This window comes from Cryptotermes secundus, unplaced genomic scaffold (genome assembly GCF_002891405.2).
Source record: "Cryptotermes secundus unplaced genomic scaffold, Csec_1.0 scaffold620, whole genome shotgun sequence".
In the NCBI taxonomy this organism is placed as follows: domain Eukaryota; kingdom Metazoa; phylum Arthropoda; class Insecta; order Blattodea; family Kalotermitidae; genus Cryptotermes; species Cryptotermes secundus.
The window spans coordinates 962,661-987,240 of record NW_019723312.1 but is presented as its reverse complement, the minus strand read 5'-3'; the positions used below and the strand labels follow the sequence as shown (position 1 = coordinate 987,240).

Genomic DNA, 24,580 nt, shown 5'->3' with positions numbered 1-24,580 from the left:
ATTTCAGAATACGGAAAGCAGGCTAAGAAGGAATCTATTTACCGATGATTAGATGGAAGAAAGGAGACGTATTGGAAGAAGATTAAATGTCTGAATGGAGGTTTGATTTTAGGATGATTGGACGCCCTAATAAAGGGATGGCTTAAAGGTTTATTTGATGGATGAATATAGTGAGGTGTCGTTGATTTCCGTTAAAACTGACACAAGGGAATGTAATGTGTTGGAAGCCGCTGGCAAGCAACGGCTAGTGAAGACTGGGCAGATTTTATGCGTGCTGTAGTTGCAGTGATCTCTGGAGTGTGTAATTCAGTGAAACTGCCGTAGCTATTTTTACGTTCTGTGTTCAATAAATCCAGTTACCAATCCTAACGTCGTCTCTACTTACAATCACGTGACAATATAATTTTTAGATGAATTTCGGGCTTACAATGGCTAAACACAGTGGAAGAAGGAAAGAACACTAAAATATGATATTACTTTTCAAGCTCTTCGTTAATGTTTTATTTTCTAAGCGAAAAGGCAGTTTTCCACGCCAACGTTTTATGTCCTGCCATACCGAAGGCGCGCGCTACAAATAGCTGCAGCGTGGCGGTCGAATGCTTGATAATTAAATATCACGCTCAACAGCAAACTTAGAACTAAGCAGTAAATATAATATAATGGACTTAAAAGTTTTCGAAAGCTAATGAAAACACTGGACTTTCCGCGATACTTGAAGCAATATCCTTTACCGACAACATAACATCATATAACTTGAATATAACTTATACAGCCTCTTAAAAAGATAAGCCCATATTTCATACCCCGATCCTCCCCTTCAATTCAGAGAGTATGCAAATCTCGTAGCTAGGAAACGGTTACTGCTAAGCAAACAATTTTACAATGCATCTGAGGTCCTCACAGCGATGAGTATAAATGAGATGTGTTTTGGGGTGTGACGCCGTGTAGTACAGTGGATATTTACCAGCATTTCGGAGAAACCAGCTGCCTCCATCGTCAGAATGGAAAAGGGATCGATACAAATTTTTTAGAGTAGTCTGCTCCAACTTCAGAGCTGAAAGTCACGTGTCATGCCGGTGTACATGTACTAAAGCTTTCAAGGAACCTGCTTCCAATATATTTTTGATAAAAGGGTGTTCAACGCATTTTCCCAAAACTTGGCACTCATCTACACAATTCTGCACTGAAGATAGAGATATCACATTCTTCTAAACTTTTAATAAATACTGTCACGTAATTCGGGGTGTGACTACAGAAGGGGTATGGATCTATTGACCATTTGTACACATGACTCGGAACTACAAGTAATTACAAAGCTATCGCTAATCTACACACTTTACAAACTACTACACGCTAAATTTTCTCCAGTCTGCAGTGTCTCCAACAGCCGTTTCCTAGCAACGGCTCCTAACGGTGCAGATTCTTCAGCTTCCCGTACTCAGGTAATCATGTCACAGACACGGGTGCAGAACTTTTGTCCACTGTCAACTCAGCTATAGCGCTATCTATTCTCAGCCTTCCTTGCAGAGCTCAACTCAAATGGCAACCCTGAGTCGGGAGTCCTCGCTATATATCCTCGGGGCGGACGCAACAAAAACACTATCCAGATATTTTACCCTGAAGATGGAGGCAGAAAAGTTCATCAGAATTTGTGGTACATTTATAGCAAACCGTTCGTCGATTTGGCAAATATCCACCACGCTATACGGCGTCACATGCCAGAAAAGTGTAATTGGTTCAAAATTCCTATGCAATTGTGCGAATTTACCTACTGATAAAATGGTGAAGATCAATACACCGCACTTTTTGGTAGGTAGGTACCAGATTTCGGAGACGTATACCACCGGAAGGCGAGGATTCGGGAAGCACGTCCTCCCCCCCCCCCAACTTTAGTAGTCACCGAGACTGCAAATTATCATAATTCAAAAAGCCACAATCTTGCTTTTGTGTACTGTTGCCTTAGAAACGGGAACAAGTCTTTGCAGGCTGCACTGTAACAAGACTGGGAACATGTGTATCTGTCGGACGTGTTTATGTGTTCCCAGACAAGAGTCACGTGTTATTTCCCACAACTAACCTCCCTCGACCGTCAGGCGCTCTATGCTACTTGTTCAGCTCTGACCACACAATATAAGGATCTACTATCAAACAACATGCAACACAGCCGTGTCAGAGAAGTTGCCTGAAGGTAAGGCGATGCAGGCATTGCAAGAACTGTCTGTCCACATGAAAGTGGGGCAGCCAGCGGAAGACAGATTGACCATTCAGACTAGTGGTTATTATATATGCCACCTGTTGTAACGTTAAAAATACTCTGCATTCTGCCCACACAGTGTATTTATGTGTTCCATACGATTCTCACAATAAACAGTGACTGTTTCTCCAAAGAGCATTAACCGGTTGGTCTCTGTGGCGGAGAAGTAATGTGTTTACTGTGAGGTACGGACTAAATTCTTATAAATAAAGTCTCTGCATTCTGCCCACAGAGTGTATTTGTGTGTTCCATATGGTTCTCACAATAAACAGCGACTGTCTCCCTAAACAACATTAACCGGTTGGTCTCCGTAGCGGAGACGTAATGTGGTTCCTCTGAGGTACGGACTGGATTCTTATATACAAAGTCTCTGCATTCTGTCCACACAGTGTATTTGTGTGTTCCGTATGATTCTCACAATAAACAGCGATTGTCTTCCCAAACAGTATTAACCGGTTGGGCTTTGTAGCGGTGACGTAACGAATTTCCTGTGAGGTACGGACCGAATTCTGATATATTACGATATAAATACTGTGTTGGTGCCCAAATTCAACGTTTCACTATATGCCTCACATTCGGCCTCCCTCAATATAAACACAATTTAGTCCTAATATAGCCTTCACACTTTTAAGTGAAGATTCCATTTCCCCTGCTCTTAAATGTACAAGGTCAAATTCTGAACGTTTCATCTTCCCTCCTGCACACATCTACTGAAACGACAAGCGGGCACTGCCTGGGAGCTTTCAACCGTGGATATTTTTCTATCCTCCAGCAAAGGTAAAATGAAGCGTCTCTCAGTAACCCCCTTCCACGTTCTATTCTTCTTATATCCCACTTAAAAGGGGTTTAAATAAACACAGGCGCTAAAAGGAGAAGTCAGAAAGAATTGCGTCCTCCAGCCAGTGCTTAGGGCATAAAACTGGGTTCTGCGGTAATTCGCAGATATACCGTGGACTGTGAAGAGCACATCGTAACAAACACTTTGCGAACCGAATACGACATCGTCAAATTTGCAGCGAGTGCGCGTACGCAGTTAAACGGACATGTCCTCTCTTAACTCATCGCTCGTCTCTGTCCACTTTTCCTACAACAGTTTCACTCGGCTCAGCACTCGCTCCCGGAAACACAGAAAAGGGCGAAGAAAACTGTGCAACTTGTGTAACATCCGTTGAAAATTCCACGGGAAATTCCCTCATTTGTTACGTAAGCTTTCGTACTATTAATCGTCTTCCTTGTAACGTAATATGTGTGACCATATACTGGGTCTGGACTGGTAATTGGATTTAACTATAACAGTCTCAATGAGTTACACACTCCAAAGGTAACTGCAGCTACTGCACACATAGTCTTCTCCGTCTTCCATAGCCGTTGCTGGGTAGGGGCTTTCAAAGGCGGACGTTTCCCTTCCTCTGGGTTCCCGAACTGTCACCGGCCTCTGCTACCAGCTTCTCACTTCTCACAACTGCAACTCTCAAGCGACTCTACTAGTCCTCGTTATATAGCCGAAGCACGGACAACAAAGAAAACGTCTTCCATTATTACGTGTTCTCTCGCTTCGAGGGAAACAACGTGTCCACAAAGCCATTCCCTAGCAACGGTTGTTGTGCTGTTGCTCATTTACAAAATTGTTACTTCACAATGGGTCTACATATGGCAATATATGTACTACACTTCACATAACTACATCAAAATGTTATCAACACTCACAGAATAGACACGATAGACTGCAAGAAAATACTGCATACATACTTATGAAAAGTATTTGGAATGTAGTCTCTTGTGAAGATATATACGAACCTATGTTTCGGAAGAAAATGGTTCCTCCATTTCCAGGATAATTTTTAACCTACTGACAAGGCTTACAACCCCTTAAGATTTCAGTAAGTAGAAAAGGTAGCTTATAAGTTCAGGGTTCAGGCCATCAGGTTCCAGAGAAACTTGGGTGATTATAGCCACTGTCGTGATAATGTCAACAATCATTTCGACTCCTGTAGTTGAGTAGCTCCACCTCGCGTTTTCGCAAACCATTACGGAACTGCTACAAGCATTGGCTGTGATTCTGTAATTTAGTCGTCGTGCTTATGCGAGGCAGTCGAGTGGAATTTTCCCTTGCTACGTCTCCCTAAGAACATAGTTTTACCAATAATGTCTTCCTATTGGCTGCGGAAACCATTATTAACATTAAACTTAAATATTACGACTGATTAACTTCTCATCAGCATTAGAACTATTTCCATCCCCAGGGCAAGTTGCCGCGACTTCCATAATTAAGTGAAATATGACTTGATTTCTGCCCCGGAAGAAAAATCGGCATAGTTCGGAAAGTAACTTCCGCCTCGAGAACTTCTGCAAACATTAAGTCTCAATATCACTCCTTACTTCAGTTAGTTAGTCATAATAACGCGAGATGGCAGCAGCTTCCAGTTCAATGAACTTGTGATACTCCCCTCCATGTCGTCATTTTAAATGTGTAAAATTGCATGCAGACATAGACAGAGGAGCAAATGGAGGGGGGGGGGCAGTGAAACACACTGTATTTTACGGGAAGAAATGGAAAAATTATCACCTTTGAAGTTTACAACTCAGTACATACCTTCTCTGCAAAGATAACTTTGAGATAAGGTAAAGTGTTGGGAAGTGGATCTTGTTATGAGTAAAAGGGAAAAAATTCTGCAGTGTCTTTACGAAGTTTATTTAAAAAATATAAAAAATAGATTTATACCAAACAGGAAAATCACAGTGTCCCCATGAAAAAGAGGAATCCGTCAAGGCTACACATAGAAGATGGAGACAGCAGGTTCCTGCGAAGCTTCGGTACATGTTTACCAAACTATACGGCGTATCTCTCTTCGGGTAAATGAATCTTATGAGATATTGATTCACGAGACAATTCAATTAAATATACGTGGATCACGCGGGGTTCTAACAGCGATCCCCTCTGAAATGTGCCTCCATATAGTCTGGTAGAAGTTCACCGACGCTGTCAAAAGAAAGTACTGCTTCCGTTTTCAGAGACGAAGAGTAAGCGAAACAAAAAGGTGGAAAGCTTCGATCTCGAAGCAGGTAATAGGTTCCTCCGAAACGTCAATGAATGCCTACACAACACTCTTCATAGTCACGATGTTAAAACCTCAGATCCAGTGATATAGAATGTTTACTGTCATCGTCAGTTCACAAATCGATTTTTCGAAATTAACTGGTTTATTGGGTTTTCGGACTTTATCCATCGTCCTAGTTTTTAAGATAACTAATAAAAACACGACGTTTCGGAAACTGGATCTGTTTCCGTCCTCAATCACTGGACCCAGTGACTGAGGTTAGCTCTTTCTAAGGGACCCAAGAGAATAGGTGTTTTCCCTCACCTGAGGACGGAAACAGATCCAGTTTCCGAAACGTCGTGTTTTTATTAGTTATCTTAAAAACCAGGACGATGGATAAAGTCCGAAAACCCAGTATCTCTGTGTTATACACCATCGTCAGAATCCTATAGTAACTAACTGGTTTATACGTATCTACATCACCTCTGTGAATAAACCGATTGTCAGGTTTCAATATGGCTACAAATCCATTAATTAATATTTTTATTATTATTTTAAGCACGAGTTATATTTATGCGTGTGAGTGATAAAATCGCGTAATTAATCTGTGTAATTGGGTATTTTATAATATGAAATGACAAGAGAACGCTATGATGTCACGCGTTGTTTATAAATAATTCATAACCCCCACAAATTGAAGTGATCACAAACGCAGAAGGAAATATTACACCATAAACAGAGCGTGGTTCATCATAATGTTTAGGGATTACAGATTCGTTCATTTTCAGTTTCATAAATCATTATCGCGTAATTGCATAACACAATCAGTGTTGCCACTTAAACAGAACCGAATTTACCATTCGTTTCCCAGGCAACAACAATTCCCGCTCTGAGCAGTCCTTGTAAATAACTCTGGCTTCGGAACGTAACATTTCAGTATCCACGTCGCGTCACGCCTGTGGTTAAGTAAATGCAATGCAGTATTTTAGCAAACGCGTCAAAAAAACAAGCTTTTATTCCCCACCATAACTGTTTACCACTCCCCCCTCCAACATAAAACAAACACGTTATACAGAATCAACGTCAGGAGCTATTACAAGAGAAACCAAACACCAGACACGATTGTACGGAAAATAAATCGTTCAAACTTTAACTGCAACTTTTTTCTGAGAACCGCATCCACGGAAGAATCATCAAATCGCTTTACAGACAAGTGCAGTCCACGGGTTATCATTCGTACATCGTACTCAGAAGTTACTGGGTTCGAAACTTGGCTGTGGGAAGCCAGCGACTAACCGCTTGACCTATGGCGCGGCCCAGGGATAGCTTTACCTGGTCTATGCACTTTTCTTTATATTCGACTCTCTTGTACCCTGAAGATGGCAGCAGCGTATTCGTCCAGAACATCAGTAAAGTTCTAGTAGACTATATAAATTGCATTGGTTAGCACAGCAGGAAAGATCCAGACTCGTTTTCGGGAAATTCTTAGTTCGAATCTCGCCCGAAACTCCAGCTAACCTGATTCAAGTTTTTGGTGGTTCTCCTCAGGTCCTTTCGGGAAAATAATGGGAAAGAACCGCGATGAGGAACCAACCAATTCCTTCAAAATGCCTTCCAGGTCATCACTCATATCTCGTGTCAGCAATCGATGCAATATAGTCTACATACTGACAGCGTCGCGACGTTTGGCGTCACATCCCAGAAGACATATTCATAGCAGCGGTGGGGATTTCGGTCCCTACATACATCTGCCCTGTTTACTGGAGTGACGCCCCCTGTGACGGGCCCCCGCGGCGTGCTGGCACCCACACTCACCTGAAACAGAGAGAGACTTCATTAAGAGACAGGGCAACTTCCAGAGAACGAACCCTCCAGAACACACAACCCTAACATTATATTATTCCGCACCGTGATGCCGTGTAGCTCGGTAAATATGCACCAACCAACTCAATACTGAGGAGGGAAGGTACAGCGAAACAATGTTCACTACCTACCAAACTACATGGCGTCATATTCGAAAAGACCGTAATCATGACACACACTTGTCGCTCTGAGAACCTCGAGTCGCATAACACACAGCTTGTGGCAATTGAGACGAAGATATCCTGGGATATGACGCCGTGCAGTCCGGTAAAAGTTGACCGATATTTGGAGGAATGTCCTCCCTCCATCTTCAGGGTAGAAGAATAAGGAAAACAGCATGAGGCAAGCAATGGGGGAGGGTCCGAACCAGCTCTGGGGCCCACCTAACCTCCTACAGAATGTAGACCAGGGTATGAAACTGACCACTCAGCTTTCATCAGCTGAGACTAAGAATGCATGGAGATATACCTCCAATCTTTTAATACTTGTACTAAATCACAGTGACAACTTTTAATTTCACTTTAACGTAACTTTTACAAGGTAACGCCCGTTGAAAAATCAACGGGAAGCCTCATCATTTGATATATAGGCTTTCGTATTAACAACTTCCATTTCTTTCTTCCGTGTTCCTTTGCAATCTAAATTTTATCGAGTGATACGTCGAGGTTGATATTTACGCCAACTCACACAATTTTCACAAGTATTCAATCATACACAATTCCATTTGTATAATAAATTCAAGTGCATGAGTGACTGCAGAGGTGGTTTCGATTAGTAAATAAATTGATTGAACACTTACAGAACGTAACTACAGCGCTATCGCTAATTCATACACTCAGTAGTTCACTACAACACGTACTAACTCTTTTCCGTCAACTGTGTCTTTATCAATCGTTGTCTGGCAGCGGCTTTCATCGGCGGACTTTCCCTTTGCTTTGGGTTCCCGAACTATCCCCGTGCCTCAGCTACCAGCGTCTAACAGGAACAGCTCACGCCTGAACTGCAGTTCTCTAACTCCAACTCACCAACCAACTCTTCACTTCCCTGCACCGGACAGCACTACTAACGCGCAGGCTGGCGACCATCTCACAGCAACCTCCTACTCCTCTGACTGACTCCAATTTCCGTAACTATCCTGCCTATAACACCTCGGTACGGACTGCGTAGAAAACACCGCTCCTCACTGTTGTTCACTTGTTTCCGTGGGAATATTTTCGCGAAGCCGTTACTCAGTAACGGGTCCACATGCTACAACATAACACACTTCATTTATACATATCAAGTATTATCGATACTCTCAGAATACACACGATACACTTACACAAAATAATTGTCATTATTTAGTGACCTTTGACATAACTTACGATCACTGTGCCTGTTAACGCACGACAATACGTTTCTATGGTAATCAGAAATTGCGTAACAATGAATCTCGCGCTTAGAAAGCTCTTCATAACCGGCAGAGATTCTGAAGCCGGCACGAGACTGTATCCGAGTACAAATGGGCGCTGCCCTGAACCTTGGCCCCTGATTGTAAGAGGACGACACAAGTTCTGTTGGTTTAGCCGTTTGTTCCGATGACCGATTCAATTACGTGGAACCGCGTGCGTTTATTCTGGCAATGGACCGCATCTAACACAACATTTAACTGCAATTTAATTCTGAACGCGCCCCTGGAACTCTCCTAATGGAACAGAATAGAATGCTCTGTTATTTCAGGAGCAAGGATTGGGGGAAACTGGACGGAAAGCCACTCAGCCGACCAATGAGGATATTCAGTGCAAGAATAGAAGGAAAAAACATTCCGTTTGGAGCAGCTTTACGTGATATTCCTGTGGAGTGTTATGTGGCTAGACAATGCGCAGCCACACTTCATGAAGGATAACAACTGAATTGGAAGGGATCTAGAAGGAAACGGTAGCAGGCTAATCAAGAAAATATCTCGGCATTTTCCTGGAGTGACTTACTCGTATTAAAACCACGAAAATTATCAGTCAGAATACCTGGTGTTCCAGCTTGGATTCAAACCCAGTACCTAGAATTGCCGTTTTATAGATTGACACCGTGGAATCTTGTACGTCGGTACCAATGTTTCGGAAGAATATGTTGCCTTTCTCAGGTTTAAATCGTGTAGAGAAAGGAATTGTTTTGGTTGCACAGACGAATGATGGGTCGGGGTTTGAGTACCGGTAGGGGCAAGGTTTTTCTCTCCCCCATAGAGTGTGAATATTATTGCTTCCAGACAAGATTTTGTGCATACTGTTTCAATATGATCGATTCACCCTATCCGTTTGCTGTATTTGTATTCCAAATACATTTAAATTTCATGAAACCTGGGGGTATATTTTCTTGTCGCCTAACTCATATCGGGTTCATCACATTTATATTCATACTGTGGCTCTGGGGCCCACTCATCGTGATATCAAATGAGCACTGGGGCACTTTTCCTGGGGGTAAAGCGGCCGGGGCGTGAAGGTGACCACTCACCTCCTCCTAGTGCCGAGGTCAAGAATGCGTGGATCTATACATTCACTCCCGCATGCGGCTTCTACAGAACTTGACTGTCTGCTTGCAGACCACTCGCTAATGTCAAAGTCAAGTTACGTTCGACGGTCAGTCGACCAGTCTGTCTTGGTGTCAAGCCCCCATCTTGAGCTCAAGACCAGATTTTTGTTACTGTCAGACTGTTGTCGGTTCCTTTCTATTTGTGCGTGCGTGTCTGTCGCGGCTATAACGTCACAGATACTGAACCACCGCCTAGCTACGAGCGTGTTTAAAGAGCCGTTTCCTAGCAACGGCAGTCTCTGCTGGCTTCACAATTCTGGCTTTCAGCAGACATGCCACAGTATGAATACAAATGTGATAAACCCGATATGAGTTAGGCGACAAGAAAATATACCCCCAGGTTTCATGAAATTTAAATGTATTTGGAATACAAATACAGCAAACGGATAGGGTGAATCGATCATGTTGAAAGAGTATACACAAAATCTTGTCTGGAAGCAATAATATTCACACACAGAAGCATGTGACTTCACCACGTAACGACATTTCAAATGCAAACCGTCGCCGGCGGGCCAGGAACTCAGGCCGTGAGAGAGAGACATATACAGACAGGCAGACACAACCCTACTTATATTCATGACAATTTTTCTCCCATACCCATATAAATTTCAAAGGGCCAATTTATATGCAAAGTGTACAGAGATGTCGTAAAGCAGAACCTAATTCACGGGTCCTCCTTCCCTTCAGTTCGTATTTACTTTCAATTTATTGAAAAATAAACCCCAACAAATGGGTATCGAGGGAACCGACAGACGCGCCTGTGTATCATTTCATTCCAGGCCTCAAGTCTCTGCACCTACTGAAGCCCCAAGATCCATCCACTCTAACGACAGCAGCCGAATGATGAAGTGCACATTTCCACATTCACTCCTTTCAGCCACAGCGGTAACCATATGTACCACCTGCTTTAACATTCACAAAGACTCATCATTCTGCCCCACACAGTCTTTTTGTGTGTTCCGTATGGTTCTCACAATAAACAGCGACTGTTTCCCCAAACAGCATTAACCGGTTGGTCTCTTTAGCTGAGACGTAATATGTTTCCTGTGAGGTACGGGCTGAATTCTTATATATAAAGTCTCTGCATTCTGCCCAGACAGTGCACCTGTGTGTTCCGTCACAGAAAGTTGCGTTGCATACGCGACGACGCAGGTGCACGCCGAAGGATAATATCCAGGTGCATCTTAAACACGGTGCGAGGACGTGGACTGGATTCATCTGGCCCGGGATAGGGTCGAGTGGCGGGTTCTTGTGGACACGACAATGAGCATTCGAGTTTCATGTAAGATGATAAATTTCTTTACGGATCTTCTGAAGGTGTTTGGTTCAACGAGTTAGGTATTCAGTCATTTCAGTGGGTAACTGATTATGTACTAGATAAGTTTATAAGTGGGCAGATAGCTAATTACTTGAATAGTTTCGAGTTTAATTAGGTAGGTAGTTACTTAGGTCGTCGTTTAGTTGTACTTGAGTAGTTAACTAATTAAATAGTTACGTAGGTAGTTAAGTTAGTCTGTAATTATATATCTATAGCTCTACAGCCTTTGTTGGAAATTGGCCGCTTTTTCGTTTTTTAATCCATATACAGACGGTAGAACTCATTGGACGGGGGATCAGCCCGTCGCAAGGCCAGTACCTACCCACAGAACAACACACACAGACATCGATGTCTTTAGTGAGAATCGAACCCACGTTCCCAGCGTTCGAAGACCATTCATGTCTTAGACCGTGCGGCCACTGCGATAGGCGTTTAGTTATTTAGGTAGATCGTTAATTAATTAAGTATGAGTTACTTGGTTAGTTTGCTGGGTAGGAAGTTAATGACATAGTTACTTAGTTAACACGTTGTTGATCAGGAAGTAGCTAAGTTATGCAGTTAGGTACGTGGGTTAGCAAGTTACAGCAACTGCAAGATATAGAGAAGAGAGAACTTCGCATTCTGATTTCTGGATTCGAGATGCACGTCCTGGCTTGAAACTTGCAAATTTGCTTCTGAGAGTGAGGCAGGAAGAACTGTCCGTGTGTACAGTGTGTCTGCGCTGGCCAGCAGCAACCGCTTGAAATTAAAGGCAAAAAAAAAAAAAGTGGGCTTTTAGGTCTGTGTTAATCCTTCTTCCCTTTTCATGTTATATTTCTCTCGCACTTTTTTTCAACTTTCCATTCTTTTCTTGTTCGAACTCGAAACGTCGACAAAGGGAAAGGTCCCATGCAACGTAATATTCAGAGCGTAACAAGAAAGCGTATATTCAGAACATTTATAATACTCAGACAGTGACTCTACAAGCAAAAGCGTACAGGAAAATGTCAACCCGGACCAAAATACAATCACGGCCGCGGTTTGTGTCACGAAGCAGTCAGTAGCGTGAAATGGGTTGCAGATGAATGTTGAAATCGAAAGGAATTGGAAGTGGTCGTTGCCTAATTCAAGGTACTAATCCCGCATTTTGCTGAGCAAATCTACGCACAACTGCACTAAAAATATAATAATCGGAGATCCAAACCGTGTAACTTCTGAATACAAATATAAATCATTACCGCCTGAGCCAAATTTCTGTGTAAAATAGGTCTCGACCACTTCCAAGTCTAAAGAGCAGATACTTGTCTTGAGAAGCTAACGCTGGCTGATCTGGCTAAGATGATCGGGTTGCTCTGAAACACTGGTTCCCAATCTGTGGGCGTGACGGCGTTGCAGGGGACCGCGAGGCCATGAGAAATAATTTGTAAGGAAAATTCAGCCGCAGTTCAATGTCCGTTCCCTGAGCAACCGATAAAATTGTTAATCAAGATACATAAAAAATAAATACATCAGACAACATTTGTCGACAGTATTGACTAGAGAGATAGGACTGAGCTGGCTGAGGATAGGGACCAGTGGAGGGCTCTTGTGAACACGGTAATGAATCTTCCTGTTTCATGAATTGTTTGGGGATTTTTGAGGACCTGCAAAACTGGCGTTTCTCAAAAAGGAGTCGGCTCCATGGAGTCAGCTGGCATTAAGCATCGCTAAAGAAAGAGCACAGCGCAGGATTTTAGTTTTTAAATTTGAAATTTTAATTTATAAATTAGAAATTTTTTACTCACAGTTTTGGCCCACAGTAATTACAAGTCAGTTGAGCCGGGAAAAAAATTACTTTTAAGCACTAGTGGAAAACGTTACGATCATTTTAGTTTAAAAAATTGGAGGGGGGTAGCGTGAGGATTTCGCGAAGAAGAAAGGGGGCGTCATGTCAAAATGACTGGGAAACACTTCCTTACAGCGGCATAAGCACTCAGAACATCAAGCCAGATGTTGCAGTTTTCTTGTCGCTTCCTGACAGATATTTCTCTGCCTGTGGACAGAAACATTAATAATCAGCTGTTTGCGGGGGGGGGGGGGGAGAACAGATGCCGAGACGAGATTTTAATTCTCGTAGTGCGCGAGAAAGGAAAGACAGGTACCGGAGAAAAAGATAATGAAGGAGAAAGAGATTAATGTTAGACAAGGAGGATGAGTAATGCCAAGACGGAAGGGAATATAAGCGAGGCAAAATGGTGCCCTAGCTTTTGTCTGCGATCCTTTATTTGTCTTTTGCTTGTTGTTTTGATGCATCCAGACACGAGACTGCGAAACAAAAACATCGCCACATCAAATACTGTGCCGGACAGTCTGCATGTCTCCGTTGCTTATTTCGCGACACCCTCAGTACTTGGGCTGTGGGAACGAAGTTACGTCATGGGCAGTTCGTGACGCATACCGTCACGTCATCATCACAAATGTACAGGATCCTACATACAACGTAATTCCAGTATTCGCACATACTCAAACATGTCTATCCTTGCTTAATAAGCACTGCTATGGAACGGTTCAACACGTTCCCGCGGCAAAGGTTACGAATGCAACAAAGAAACGGTGTTTTTATGTGGTTCGTGGCGAGATATCATAAGGACAACTGAAACAAGAATAGTTAAGTTGTTGCTGTTCAGAGAGGACTTGAGCAAGGAAGCAGAGGCATATTGTTAGAAGGCGTTATCGGGAAACGTCTAGTAGAGACACTGCAGTCTGGAAAATACTTAGCATGTGTGACAGTGATTTGTAAATTATGGAGATCAGCGATGGCGCTATAATTAAGTGTAATTACGAGTTGTATGCTAAAGTGGTCAATAAATCCAATATCAAATCCTTGCCCCGTCTATGGTCACTCATACTATGTGACAATATATTCTCAAATGGTATGATGATTGACGAGGGGGCACTGGTTATTTTTTTAACGACGTATCGTAGCCCAGAATCGAACTGGAGACCTCCGTAATATGGGTTATATATATTACCTACTAAGCAAAATTGCTGATCATTAGTCAGTTCAGGGTAAAAAAGGTAAATCTATCCCCGTAACAGGCCGTGCAGGCCCATAGGGTTGTGAGACGTCGAGGCTCCCACATTTTCTAGACAATCGGCTCACAGATGGTGGTGAGGTCAGCTTTACGCTTTGAAAAATCCAATGACCTGATCGGGAACCTAACCCGCGACCTTCCGACTTGTAGCATAGTGCCTCAACCAACTACGCTATCGCATGCCCCTATTACTACGAGGTACTCATGGAGGCATCTGTGAGAAGGATATACTCGTATGTGGTGTCTGGTTCGGAGAGAATCCGACGTTTCGGAGGATCACATCGCCAAACAAGCTGCACTTCGAGTTATCAAATGCTTCCGAAATGTACACATAATCCATTCTTCCACGCAAATAACTTATCAAAATTACCTTGTCAGTTCGGCAGACTTGCGCAACCGATAAAATTGTAGGGGACTTTCACAGGATTTTCCCCTCACAGTGAGAATTATTACAAACATATTTCCGCGACCAGGTGACAAATGACATGCCGATATTCCCATTTAACAGTTAAGTTGCAATATGGAGTGAACTTGCGGCGCCCATGTCGCTGCGAGCTCTAATTCCAAGGGAAGGCGCACCGTGGCTGCTCGCTGCTAGTGATTAATGAAAAATCGAAAACCTGCTCCGACCCTTGCAGTTGACTGCTTGTGGTTCCGCCGTCCCCGCTCTACCTACAGACTCGCAACGAGGAACAGTTACGCAAGTTACGAATATGTGGAGCTACACCTCCATGCCGAGCAATTCGGCTCAGGCAGTAACGCCTTTCATCTATATTCGGTAGGTGACTGGTTCGAGTCACGACAGAGACACCAGCTATATACACGTACCGCTGGGGATTTCGTGTTTTTACCCATTTCCCCCCGCCGAATGCTGGGATATCTTTAAATCGATCACGATCCATTTATTTCGAGTTCTTGCCAGTTCATCATTCAACACTCGTCCTTACCACACGTCGCTGTGCTGATACTGAGTGTCGTATCATCAAAGGGAAACAAATACAAAAGTGTATACCTCCACTCCCCGCCCCACGCCTTCACGGTGCGGTACTTAACTAAGCGTAGAAACAACTTGAATTGCACTCACGTCCCAGAGACCAGGTCTTAACATCAAGCATGAAGAGAAGTAGAGAAAAGTACGTGGAAGAGGGAAATGATTTTCAAATTAAGCTATACAATTGTTGGGGTTTCTATTGCGAAACCCAAAACTGTGAAGCTGTCAACTCATTTCCCAGAAAGAGCAATGATCTGGAGATAGGCATTACAGTTATAATTCAAAGGAAAGAGTCCTATGAGATGACCAAGTGCAAGAGAGCTTCTTCAAACATTGCAGGACATCAGGGAAAGTGGGAATAGCCGGCCAGGATCATAAAGGAAAGATTAGGGTAAGAGAGAAGAGACTGGAAACTTTTCCTTCATTGGCCTGTATAGACGTAAACACCTCCAGAAGACGTCATGAGCCTGGATAAGACGGAAACGATTCCGGAAGGCATTATGGACTTGCATAAGAGGAAAACAATTCCAGGAGTCGTTACGAACATGCGTAAGAACCTGCACATGAACAGGAAGAATTCCAGAAAAGGTTACGAACCTGTATAAGACGGAAATAATTACGGGCTTCGTTAGAAACCTGTATAAGACGTAAGCAATCCCAGTAGTCACTATGGCCCTGCATAAGAAAGGAAAGAATTCCAGAAGGCATTAACTTGTATAAGACGGAGACAATCGGATTAGCCGTTATGAACCTGTATAATACGGAAACAATTGCAGGAGTCGTTAGGAACCTGTATAACACGGAAGCAATCCCAGAAGTCATTCTGGCCCTGTATAAGAACGGAAAGAATTCCAGGAGGGGTTTTGGACTTACGATTCGTGTAGATGACAATTTTTATAGAGACAACGTAGAATGACAGACCAAAATCAATATAAATACAGACGAGATGATATATACATCAGAAACGTCGGAATCTCTCCAAACTACACGTCGTCACTACCCGACAAGTCCGCACTAGCGAGAAATCCAAATTCCGATTCAGTTTCGCCGTGTACAAGTTTGCCACGCGGGCCGCAGCCCACATTTTGAGAACCACTGGCTTATGTTATCACGCAAGAGAATTTTCGCGCAGACAGAGCCACTTGCTGCTGCTCCATAACCCATTTCAGTTTAATTCCAGTTGCTGGGGGTAATTCCGACTCGGGGGAGCGTTATTTCCTTGCAAGCGCAAGTTCTGTAATTGGCTCGCTCGGTTGTCATAATCAAAGTTTTAGATAGAGTAATTATTGTAGTACCCGAGACAGTCTCAAAAACCACGGATCCCAGGGAGGAGCAACTCTTCGTGAAACAAATCATGAGCGGGGTTAACAGTTGAAACGCGTATCGATTGTTTCTGGAAACGGCACGACAAAACGGGCAGAAGGGGGAGACTTCCTAGACCTTGGCAATGGGAACCGTGACAATAGCGGGGCAGTGGTTGCAATTATTCTGGTGAGGAAGGGAGGGTGACGCACTGTAACTATGACTCTGTTATAACCCATATACCCTCTACAGCCCTATGTCTGTTAGCGGACTCGACCAAATTGACTGCCCCTTGAGACTCACGACCAGAGATGTTTTAACCGAACTTCTGCGGTAATAGCCCTTGTGTTATTTTCCTCTCTGAGGAGATGGGTTTGTCTATTATGAATATGCTTGGCTTTTCGTCAACTGTACATTTCGTACATATAACATGTTACTGAAAATTCTTCCATTTGCACTTCACAAAGGTCCTCTGTCAGTACAGGCTTTACAGAGCCTGCGCATTCTCTTGAGCGTGGCAACGCACAAAAATTCACCGACAGTAAGTACAAGTAAAGCCATCCCTGTAACAAGCCGTGGAGGCCCATGGGGTTGTGAGACGTCGAGGCTCTCACATTTGCTAGACAATCGGCTCACAGATAGCAGTGAGGTCAGCCTTACGCTCCGGTCGCCCTTTACCCACAGGAAGATTCCTGGTACTCATTTCTGTTAGGGGCTGAATCGACCCCAGGGCCATAGTGCGGCTGGAAGGATTAGGTCAATTGAAAAAATTTCAATGACCTCATCGGTATTCGATCCCGCGACCTTCCGGCTTGTAGCAACTGCTCTATTGCATGCCCCCTTTTCTGATAGCAAATGCGGAAGGAGAGAAATTCCGCTGTTTAGGTCACGCCAAGTAACGAGTCCAGAAACCCTATGCAGTATTTACTGTGGGTTGTTTAACGACGCTCTCGGTATCCCTACTACACAGCACAACTTTGATTTTCTATGATGACTGATGAATCGAAACGGGACAGGAAGGAAGCGGTCGTGGCCTATTAGAGGTACCATCCCAGCATCTCCCTAGAGAGAATGATGAAAACGAGTAAAGTTCTCTTAGGATGACCGTTGTTCCGACCGATAATCGAACTCAGAGCCTTCAGAATACAAATATACAGCGTGACCGTGAGGCAAACCTTCTCGGTTCTAACTTTTCGTAACAATCCTGAGGTTGTTACCCCCATTTCCACCTAAGAAGCTCACAAGTTCAACATGTTGGTATACTGGCAGCAAGAAGTCATCAAATTTTTGAAACCGCTGTCCTTTTACTGGCGGGTGCGTCTATATTTACCCCTCCGTCTCCATACTCTTAGTCTGGGGCTCCTTTGGTGTGCAGAAAACATTAAGACATTTCCCTCAATCTAAAAATTGACTGAAAATGTGATACTGCCATTTTAGGAAGTAATTAATGATAAGGGACTATGATTTCTATGCAGTATTTTCTCCGTTAAATTCGAAGCCATGCGATCAACTTGCACAAAAACTTACAGTACAGAGTATTTTCTGTTTTTATTTGCTACTCGTATTATCCGCCACAAGTTTAGACTGTTCTACAGTCACCACGAAGTGAAGTGCATAAATCCGGACTGCAAGTAGCGATGTGTTGAGTTACGGGAATATATGTATATATAATGCAGACAGAAATTATAAATTAACTCACATCCGACTTAGTCTTACATGACGCGAGTATGAAGCTGGCAGTGCTTGCCCAAACATAAATAATCTCTAACTTTCGTGTGTGTATTGTGTTTGTTGAGCTGTGTGTTCATTAGTTCCAACTCTTGTAATATGAGGGAGAGTCAGTAAATAGGTCACAAATGGATATAAAACGTAAAACATGAGATATTCCTGGGGGAGGGAAACATATTTCTCGGCATATCCTCCACCAACACTGGTACACTTGTCCCATCGCTTTACCAGTGCGTCGAAACCCGCAGCACAGAAGTCTTCTGACTGCTGTCTCAGCCACTTCCGCACCTCCGTTTCAACGTCATCAGCGAAACTTTTGCAACGTTTCTCGACCCAGTTGTGAACCGCTTTACATTACAAACACTTCCCACCGTAAACAGGAAACATTTCTTTATGAATATCCTTCGCACTGAGATTTTTTGCCCACAAAAAGCACAACAAAAGGCTGCTCTTTAGTAGTACAGTCCACTAGCACTGTCATTTTGACTACTGAAACCAGCCTCTGAACATGTAGATACGCGTCTGCTACGTAGACTGTCATGAAGCTGGACTCTGCTGCTACCTAGTGACACACATAGAAAACCTATTACGTCCGTTAATGCTGTTTTACTTGCAACTGTGAAATATTTACTGATTCTCCCTCGTAATTTTGCATTTCGCACTCTCATATATACGTAAATCTATGTTCCTGTATATACAATTGTTCTTGCTAAGCCCAAGACACACAACTTCACACTGTATGTGCGTTTCCACTGCATGCCGAAGCAGACCTTCCGGGTGTACTGTAAATGAGGGAAGGCTACTAAGTCTCAGCGAGTCTTACAGTTTCACTTACTGACGTACTGCCATATGTTCGTATGCTAGTAAGTACATCCGGGATACGAAGGGCGGCATACCCAGATGAGGGTCACGTTGTCTAACAGGATTGTGATGTCATACATCGGATTCTGCTACTACGTAATGCCATTCTTTTTATCCATTAAATTGTAAGAGTTTAATCCAATCTGTCTTTTCAGGATTGAAATAATCTCATATCATCGTTACTGATCCATTTATGGTGACTACGAGAGAAAGCTTAACGGCCCCTCGAGGGTTTGTGGCTCCCACTTTGCGAAATGCTGCTTTACAGCACGGCATCATGTTCTGTAACACTCAAACACTATGTTTTTCCCACAAAATGTGCTCCGTCTGATTCTCACAACAAACAGCGTTAACCGGTTGGGCTCTGTAGCGGAGACGTAATGTGTTTCCTGTGAGGTACGGACTGGGTTTTTATATACTATGTTGATGAACTTCGGGCTTCATCCCGCAGGGGCGGAAATCCTTGACTTCGCCATCGTCAATAACGTAACTCTCAAGTCACTCAGCACACACCTTAGGGAGCCTCTCCACATCCGATCACGGCCCCGTTTTACTGACTAAGCCTGGCCCATTTGAGGTTCACGAAATTAAACCCAATTTTACCTACCACGAAGCTGGAAACTTTTTCAAAATTGCTTAGTAAGCAATCTCAATGCTCAGTACTTAGAGGTGAACTGCTCAAAGAGAGAGATTGATGTAGCGGTTAAGCACCTTACAGACACCCACAACAGAGCCACTATCTACGCTGTACCGTTGGAAGGAACTTTCGAATGAACGCAAATTACAAACATCTACATGTAGTCGCATTCAAAAAAGGAACAGGCTCCGGACGCAATGGCAAAGGACCCATGACATTACTCTTCGCCGTCTCATTAATTCTTTAAAAGAGCAAATAGATTGGGCAATCAAAGAACAATTATCGAACACCTGGCAGAAAACTTTACAAGGGCTGGACACCAATAACATGAGAGAAACCTGGAGGATAACTAAAAGTTTAACAAACACAAATTCTAACATCCCACCCCTTACCATTAATGGGAAAACTGTGACCGAAATCCAGGAAAAAGTAAACGCATTTTCCGATACCTTGGAACAAATTCTCTCTATAAATTCAGATGCTGAAAGAACCTTTACAGCTAGCACTGAACAGGCAGTGAATAACTTCCTTAAACAGCCATTGAAAGACCGGGTGAGGGCTACAAATCATTCTGAAGTTGCTTGGATTGTCCGCCACCTCGAACGACGCAAAGCAGCAGGGCCTGACGGGATACAGAATATAATACTTCAACATCTGCTGTGGCTAGTTCTCAAATTTATTGGAAAAATGTTTTGGTCGCGGGTTCGATTCCCAATGAGGTTATTTGATTCTTTTTCAATTGACCTAATCCCTCCAGCCGCACTATGACCCTGAGGTCGACTCAGCCCCTAACAGAAATGAGTACCAGGACACTTCTTGGGGGGTTAAGGGCAGCCGGCTGGAAATCTCACCGCCATCTGTGAGCAGACTGTCTAGAGAAAATGTGGGAGCCTCGACGTCTCACAACTCTATGGACTTCCTCGGCCTGTTACAGGGATAGTTTTACTTCTTTTCTTGCCAAAATATTTAATACATCACTTGTATAAATTATTTTCCTACACAATGGAAAGATGCTAAAATTGTTTTGGTTCGGAAACCAGGTAAATACCACACGTCCCCACTGAATTATAGACCATTAAACCTACTAAATTCTTTAAGTAAACTGTTTGAGAAAATAAAAAAAGACTAAACTTTGAACTTAGGAAGCTGCAAGCTATCAGAAATGACCAATACGGTTTTAAAAGAGGTCACTCCACAACACATGCGTTGTTAAGGAATGTGGAGCGCATTACGCACGGTTTCAACAATAACAAAGCTACAGTAACGTTATTCCTGGATATTGAACGAGCATTCGACAAGGTCTGGAACACCGGGATGATTGCTAAACTCATTTCGGCCAAAATTCCACCTCACTTCATTCATATAATACATAACTACCTCCAGAATCGATTCTTTTTTGTAATGCACAAAAACTATTATTCAAACCTACGCCCCATTCAGGCCGGAGTGCCTCAGGGCAGCTTACTTGGACCCACACTCTTCAATATTTATATTAATGACATTCCTTCAATTGAAAATGACTCCAACATAGCCATATCGGTCTATGCTGATGACACGAATATTAGTGTTCGGTCAGGCAGCATAGATATAGCAGTCAGAAAGTTAAACTCTGCCATACGCCTCTTAGAACCATGGTTCCGGAAGTGGAGAATACATATTAATGCAAAAAAGTGCACAATTACACTCTTTTCTAAACGACTGCGACATTATGGCTGCAGTACGCATCAAGTAAAGATTTTTAACAAAACCATATCTTGGACTAAGGAAACAAAGTATCTTGGTGTTACACTTGACTCAAAATTAACCTACCGTACCCACATATCCTGTATTTTGCGCAAAGCTAATTACAGACTCAGGCAACTGTACCCTATATTAAATAAATCCTCCACCACTGACATTAATTTAGCGTCGGTAATTTATAAATCACTCCTCCGTTCCATATTGCCATATGCCTCCCCCGCGTGGGGCTATGATGCCAACACTTTTTTTTCCTTGGCACTACAGCCCCAGTGGGCCTAGGCCTACCTCCATGAACTTCTCCGTTCACTTCGGTCTTTCTAGATCTTATACATTCAGCAGGAATTCTTGGGCGGGTGATCAGCTCGTCGCAAGGCCTCTACCTGTACACAAACACAGAGAAACGCGCACACACAAACTAAACATCCATGCCTTGAGTGGGATTCGAACCCACGATCCCGGTTTCCAAGCGAGCGAAGATAGTACATGCCTTAGACCACTCGGCTACCGTGACCGGCGCTGCCAACACTCACACAAATAAATTACGGACATTTGAAAATAAAGTCCTCAGGATAATAACGAAATTACCGAGGCAAACACCAATTGCAACCTTACACGAACAAACGGGAATGTCGTCAATAAAGGTCAGTTCAAGAGGTTAGCGAGGGCACTGTACCAGAAGTCGGTAACCCGCGAAAAGGCAGATTCAGGCACTGGGTCACTATAAACATCTGCAAGACAATCCGCTCGGCATTAGCTTAAATCGGTCATTATCAGTCTCAATCCATACGTCATTCTACCCCCCCCCGAACAAACATTACAGAAACAGATCTCTTTAGAGGCAAACAGAAATCTCAAAGCTTCCCAGAACGTGTCCGTCGACGGCCACACCGACCAATTCCCTACGCTGGACAAAACAGTTCTCTGTTACTGGATGAGCAGCAGACCTCACACAACATCCGCTCCCCTCTCCCCCCCATAATATACATTCAAATAATCACAAACACACATGTCTGTATATGCGTACAGACATACATTCTCTTCGCAAAAGTTACACACAACTGTTCGGTGTTCACACAAAGTGGGCACACAAGGAGAAATATCTGTAAAAACGAACTTGTACACTTCCCTTTCCAGTAAAGCAACAGCACAGACAGGGTCTAATGTTAGGGTTCGCGTGTTTATTGCCGGGCTGCTGGCTAGAAGTCAGTTTGCATCCGGAAGGTCCTGCGACGGGCCAACTCGACCAAGGTTTTCCGTAGTTTTCCTCGGTCCTAGAGCAAATGCTGAGTTGGTACCCAAATTCCACGTTGCACTGAATGCCTCACATGCAGCCCTCCCATTGTTGGATCAAATTTCACTGTAACGTAGCCCTTCCAACGTCACAAAAAAAGTAATTCCCATGACATGAATACCCTTTACCAGAAGGTCGAGCGGGCACTGCCTGGGAACCTTTGAAATCGGAGATATAGATTCTTACCCCCCCCCATCCCCAATTCGGGCTTCAGACGGTTAAGCCACATTTACCCTACGAGTTGTTTAGATCCACTGTTGTAACATGTTCTTTTTGCCATCGGGACATATCAGTGCGGGGGGGGGGGTGCCTCTGTCAAGTGCGCTTAGGAGATTACATTTATCCGCGAACTGGAAGGGATAAAAGGAAGGGAGAACACAGGGAGATTTGAACACACGTAAATCTCTCTGATCCGATTAAAAGGACGAGGAGAGAGAATGCACCAATGCGATGTAGGCTATAAATTTGCAATTATTATAATCACTGGACAGAAACACGTACACAATTCGGGATAGCCAAGATATGACCCCCTGATCTGGTAGCAGCAATCCAAAGAAGTGGCTGGGAGATCTCGTTAAGTTGGATGAAAAGAAACGACAGCAAAGATAAGCTCCAAAGCAAGCCAGAAAATGGAAGAGAGAGGCGACCGCAAAGACTGAGAAAACTTGTAGATGCAGAGAATGATTTACGAGTACTTAAGGTGAACATATGGAGGTAGAAGGTAAACAACAGAGACTGAGCATCCCTCGTGGTGAAGAATGTTCCTAGGGCCAAGGAGTAAGCACGCATTCAGTTTCCCTGGCGTATTATTTTCGACGTAATATAATCATTAGGGCCCGGATTTTTATGACCTAAAAACTATAAATATATGCATGCACTTATGACCCAAAATTATGTCAAATATGACCTAAAAAGTGTAAAATATGACCTTAAATATTAAATGGGACATAAAGTTTCACAATTTTAATTACAACTTTTACTAGAGTTTAAGAATAAAGATGATGAATATATGATAGTAGGTCCTACTTACCAAATTAGCCCTATTATGTCTCTGAAGGAAAGAAAACTGATGGAATTTCGACATTTCGTACTGGATTAAACCATTCATTGTTTTCTTTTTAATACTGATATTTGCTTTCATATTTTAGACAAACACTGGTGCACATGGTATGAACACTAACTTAACTCTGTTATCTAAAAACACCATTTAAAAGAACAAGCTATTCACGTCTCAATTTTCGCTATTACAATTGCAGTTTATAACTACATACATTTTCAAATTTTCAAATTAAAAGATCGCCAATTATCACTAAGGATAGTTTTGTATTTGGAAAAACTTCGTTCCACATCACATGATGTGACAGGAGCATATTTGAAGAATGTCAAGTCGTTTGGTGACAGTTCTGTATCATCTTCGAATGTTGCTAGTTTACCGGAAAGTATATCTGCAATCTTGCATAATGTTGAATAACCAGCATTCCGATGAAGAACACTTTCTATTTTGGTTTTAATCCTGTCACTTATTTCACCACGAGTTCGGTTTAGTTCATTCTCAATGCTCTTTACAGTGTCCAACGCATCACAGAGTTCAGTCCCTACAAATTCCAGGCGAGTTATTGCACCTGAAATTGAACAGAAGTTTGACTTTATGTATGCCAGATTTTGTGCTAGAGTGGTAGAGAATAAGTCCTTGACAGCTTTAATTGATGTTGACTCACTGCTGTCAAAGCAATTAAACATTTTCTCAATGGCTGTGTAATTTTCACAATAATATGCCACAGCATCCAACCCTGTCCCCCACCGTGTGACGACAGGCTGTGGAGGAAGTGGCAGTAGAGGAGCTTCTTGTTTAAATTTCTGCACTCGAAGAGGGGCCTTGATGAATATTTTCTTTCCGTTTGAAACTAGCCTATCTACATCAGGAAAATGTCCTCGAACT

The 24,580-nt window shown here is 43.0% G+C and overlaps 1 protein-coding gene across 3 annotated transcripts in view; it reads right to left on the bottom strand.

The window, feature by feature from the left end:
• LOC111861806 overlaps positions 1-24,580 on the bottom strand; it is a 322,342-nt gene that overhangs the window by 177,011 nt on the left and 120,751 nt on the right. The window contains exon 1 of one of the 3 annotated variants that reach the window (XM_033750465.1): positions 6,625-6,654. The exons of the other annotated variants lie outside the window; for them this stretch is intronic. The gene's annotated coding sequence lies outside the window, so the exon portion shown is untranslated. Of the gene's footprint in view, positions 1-6,624; positions 6,655-24,580 lie in introns of those variants that run through there. 3 annotated transcript variants of the gene reach the window in all.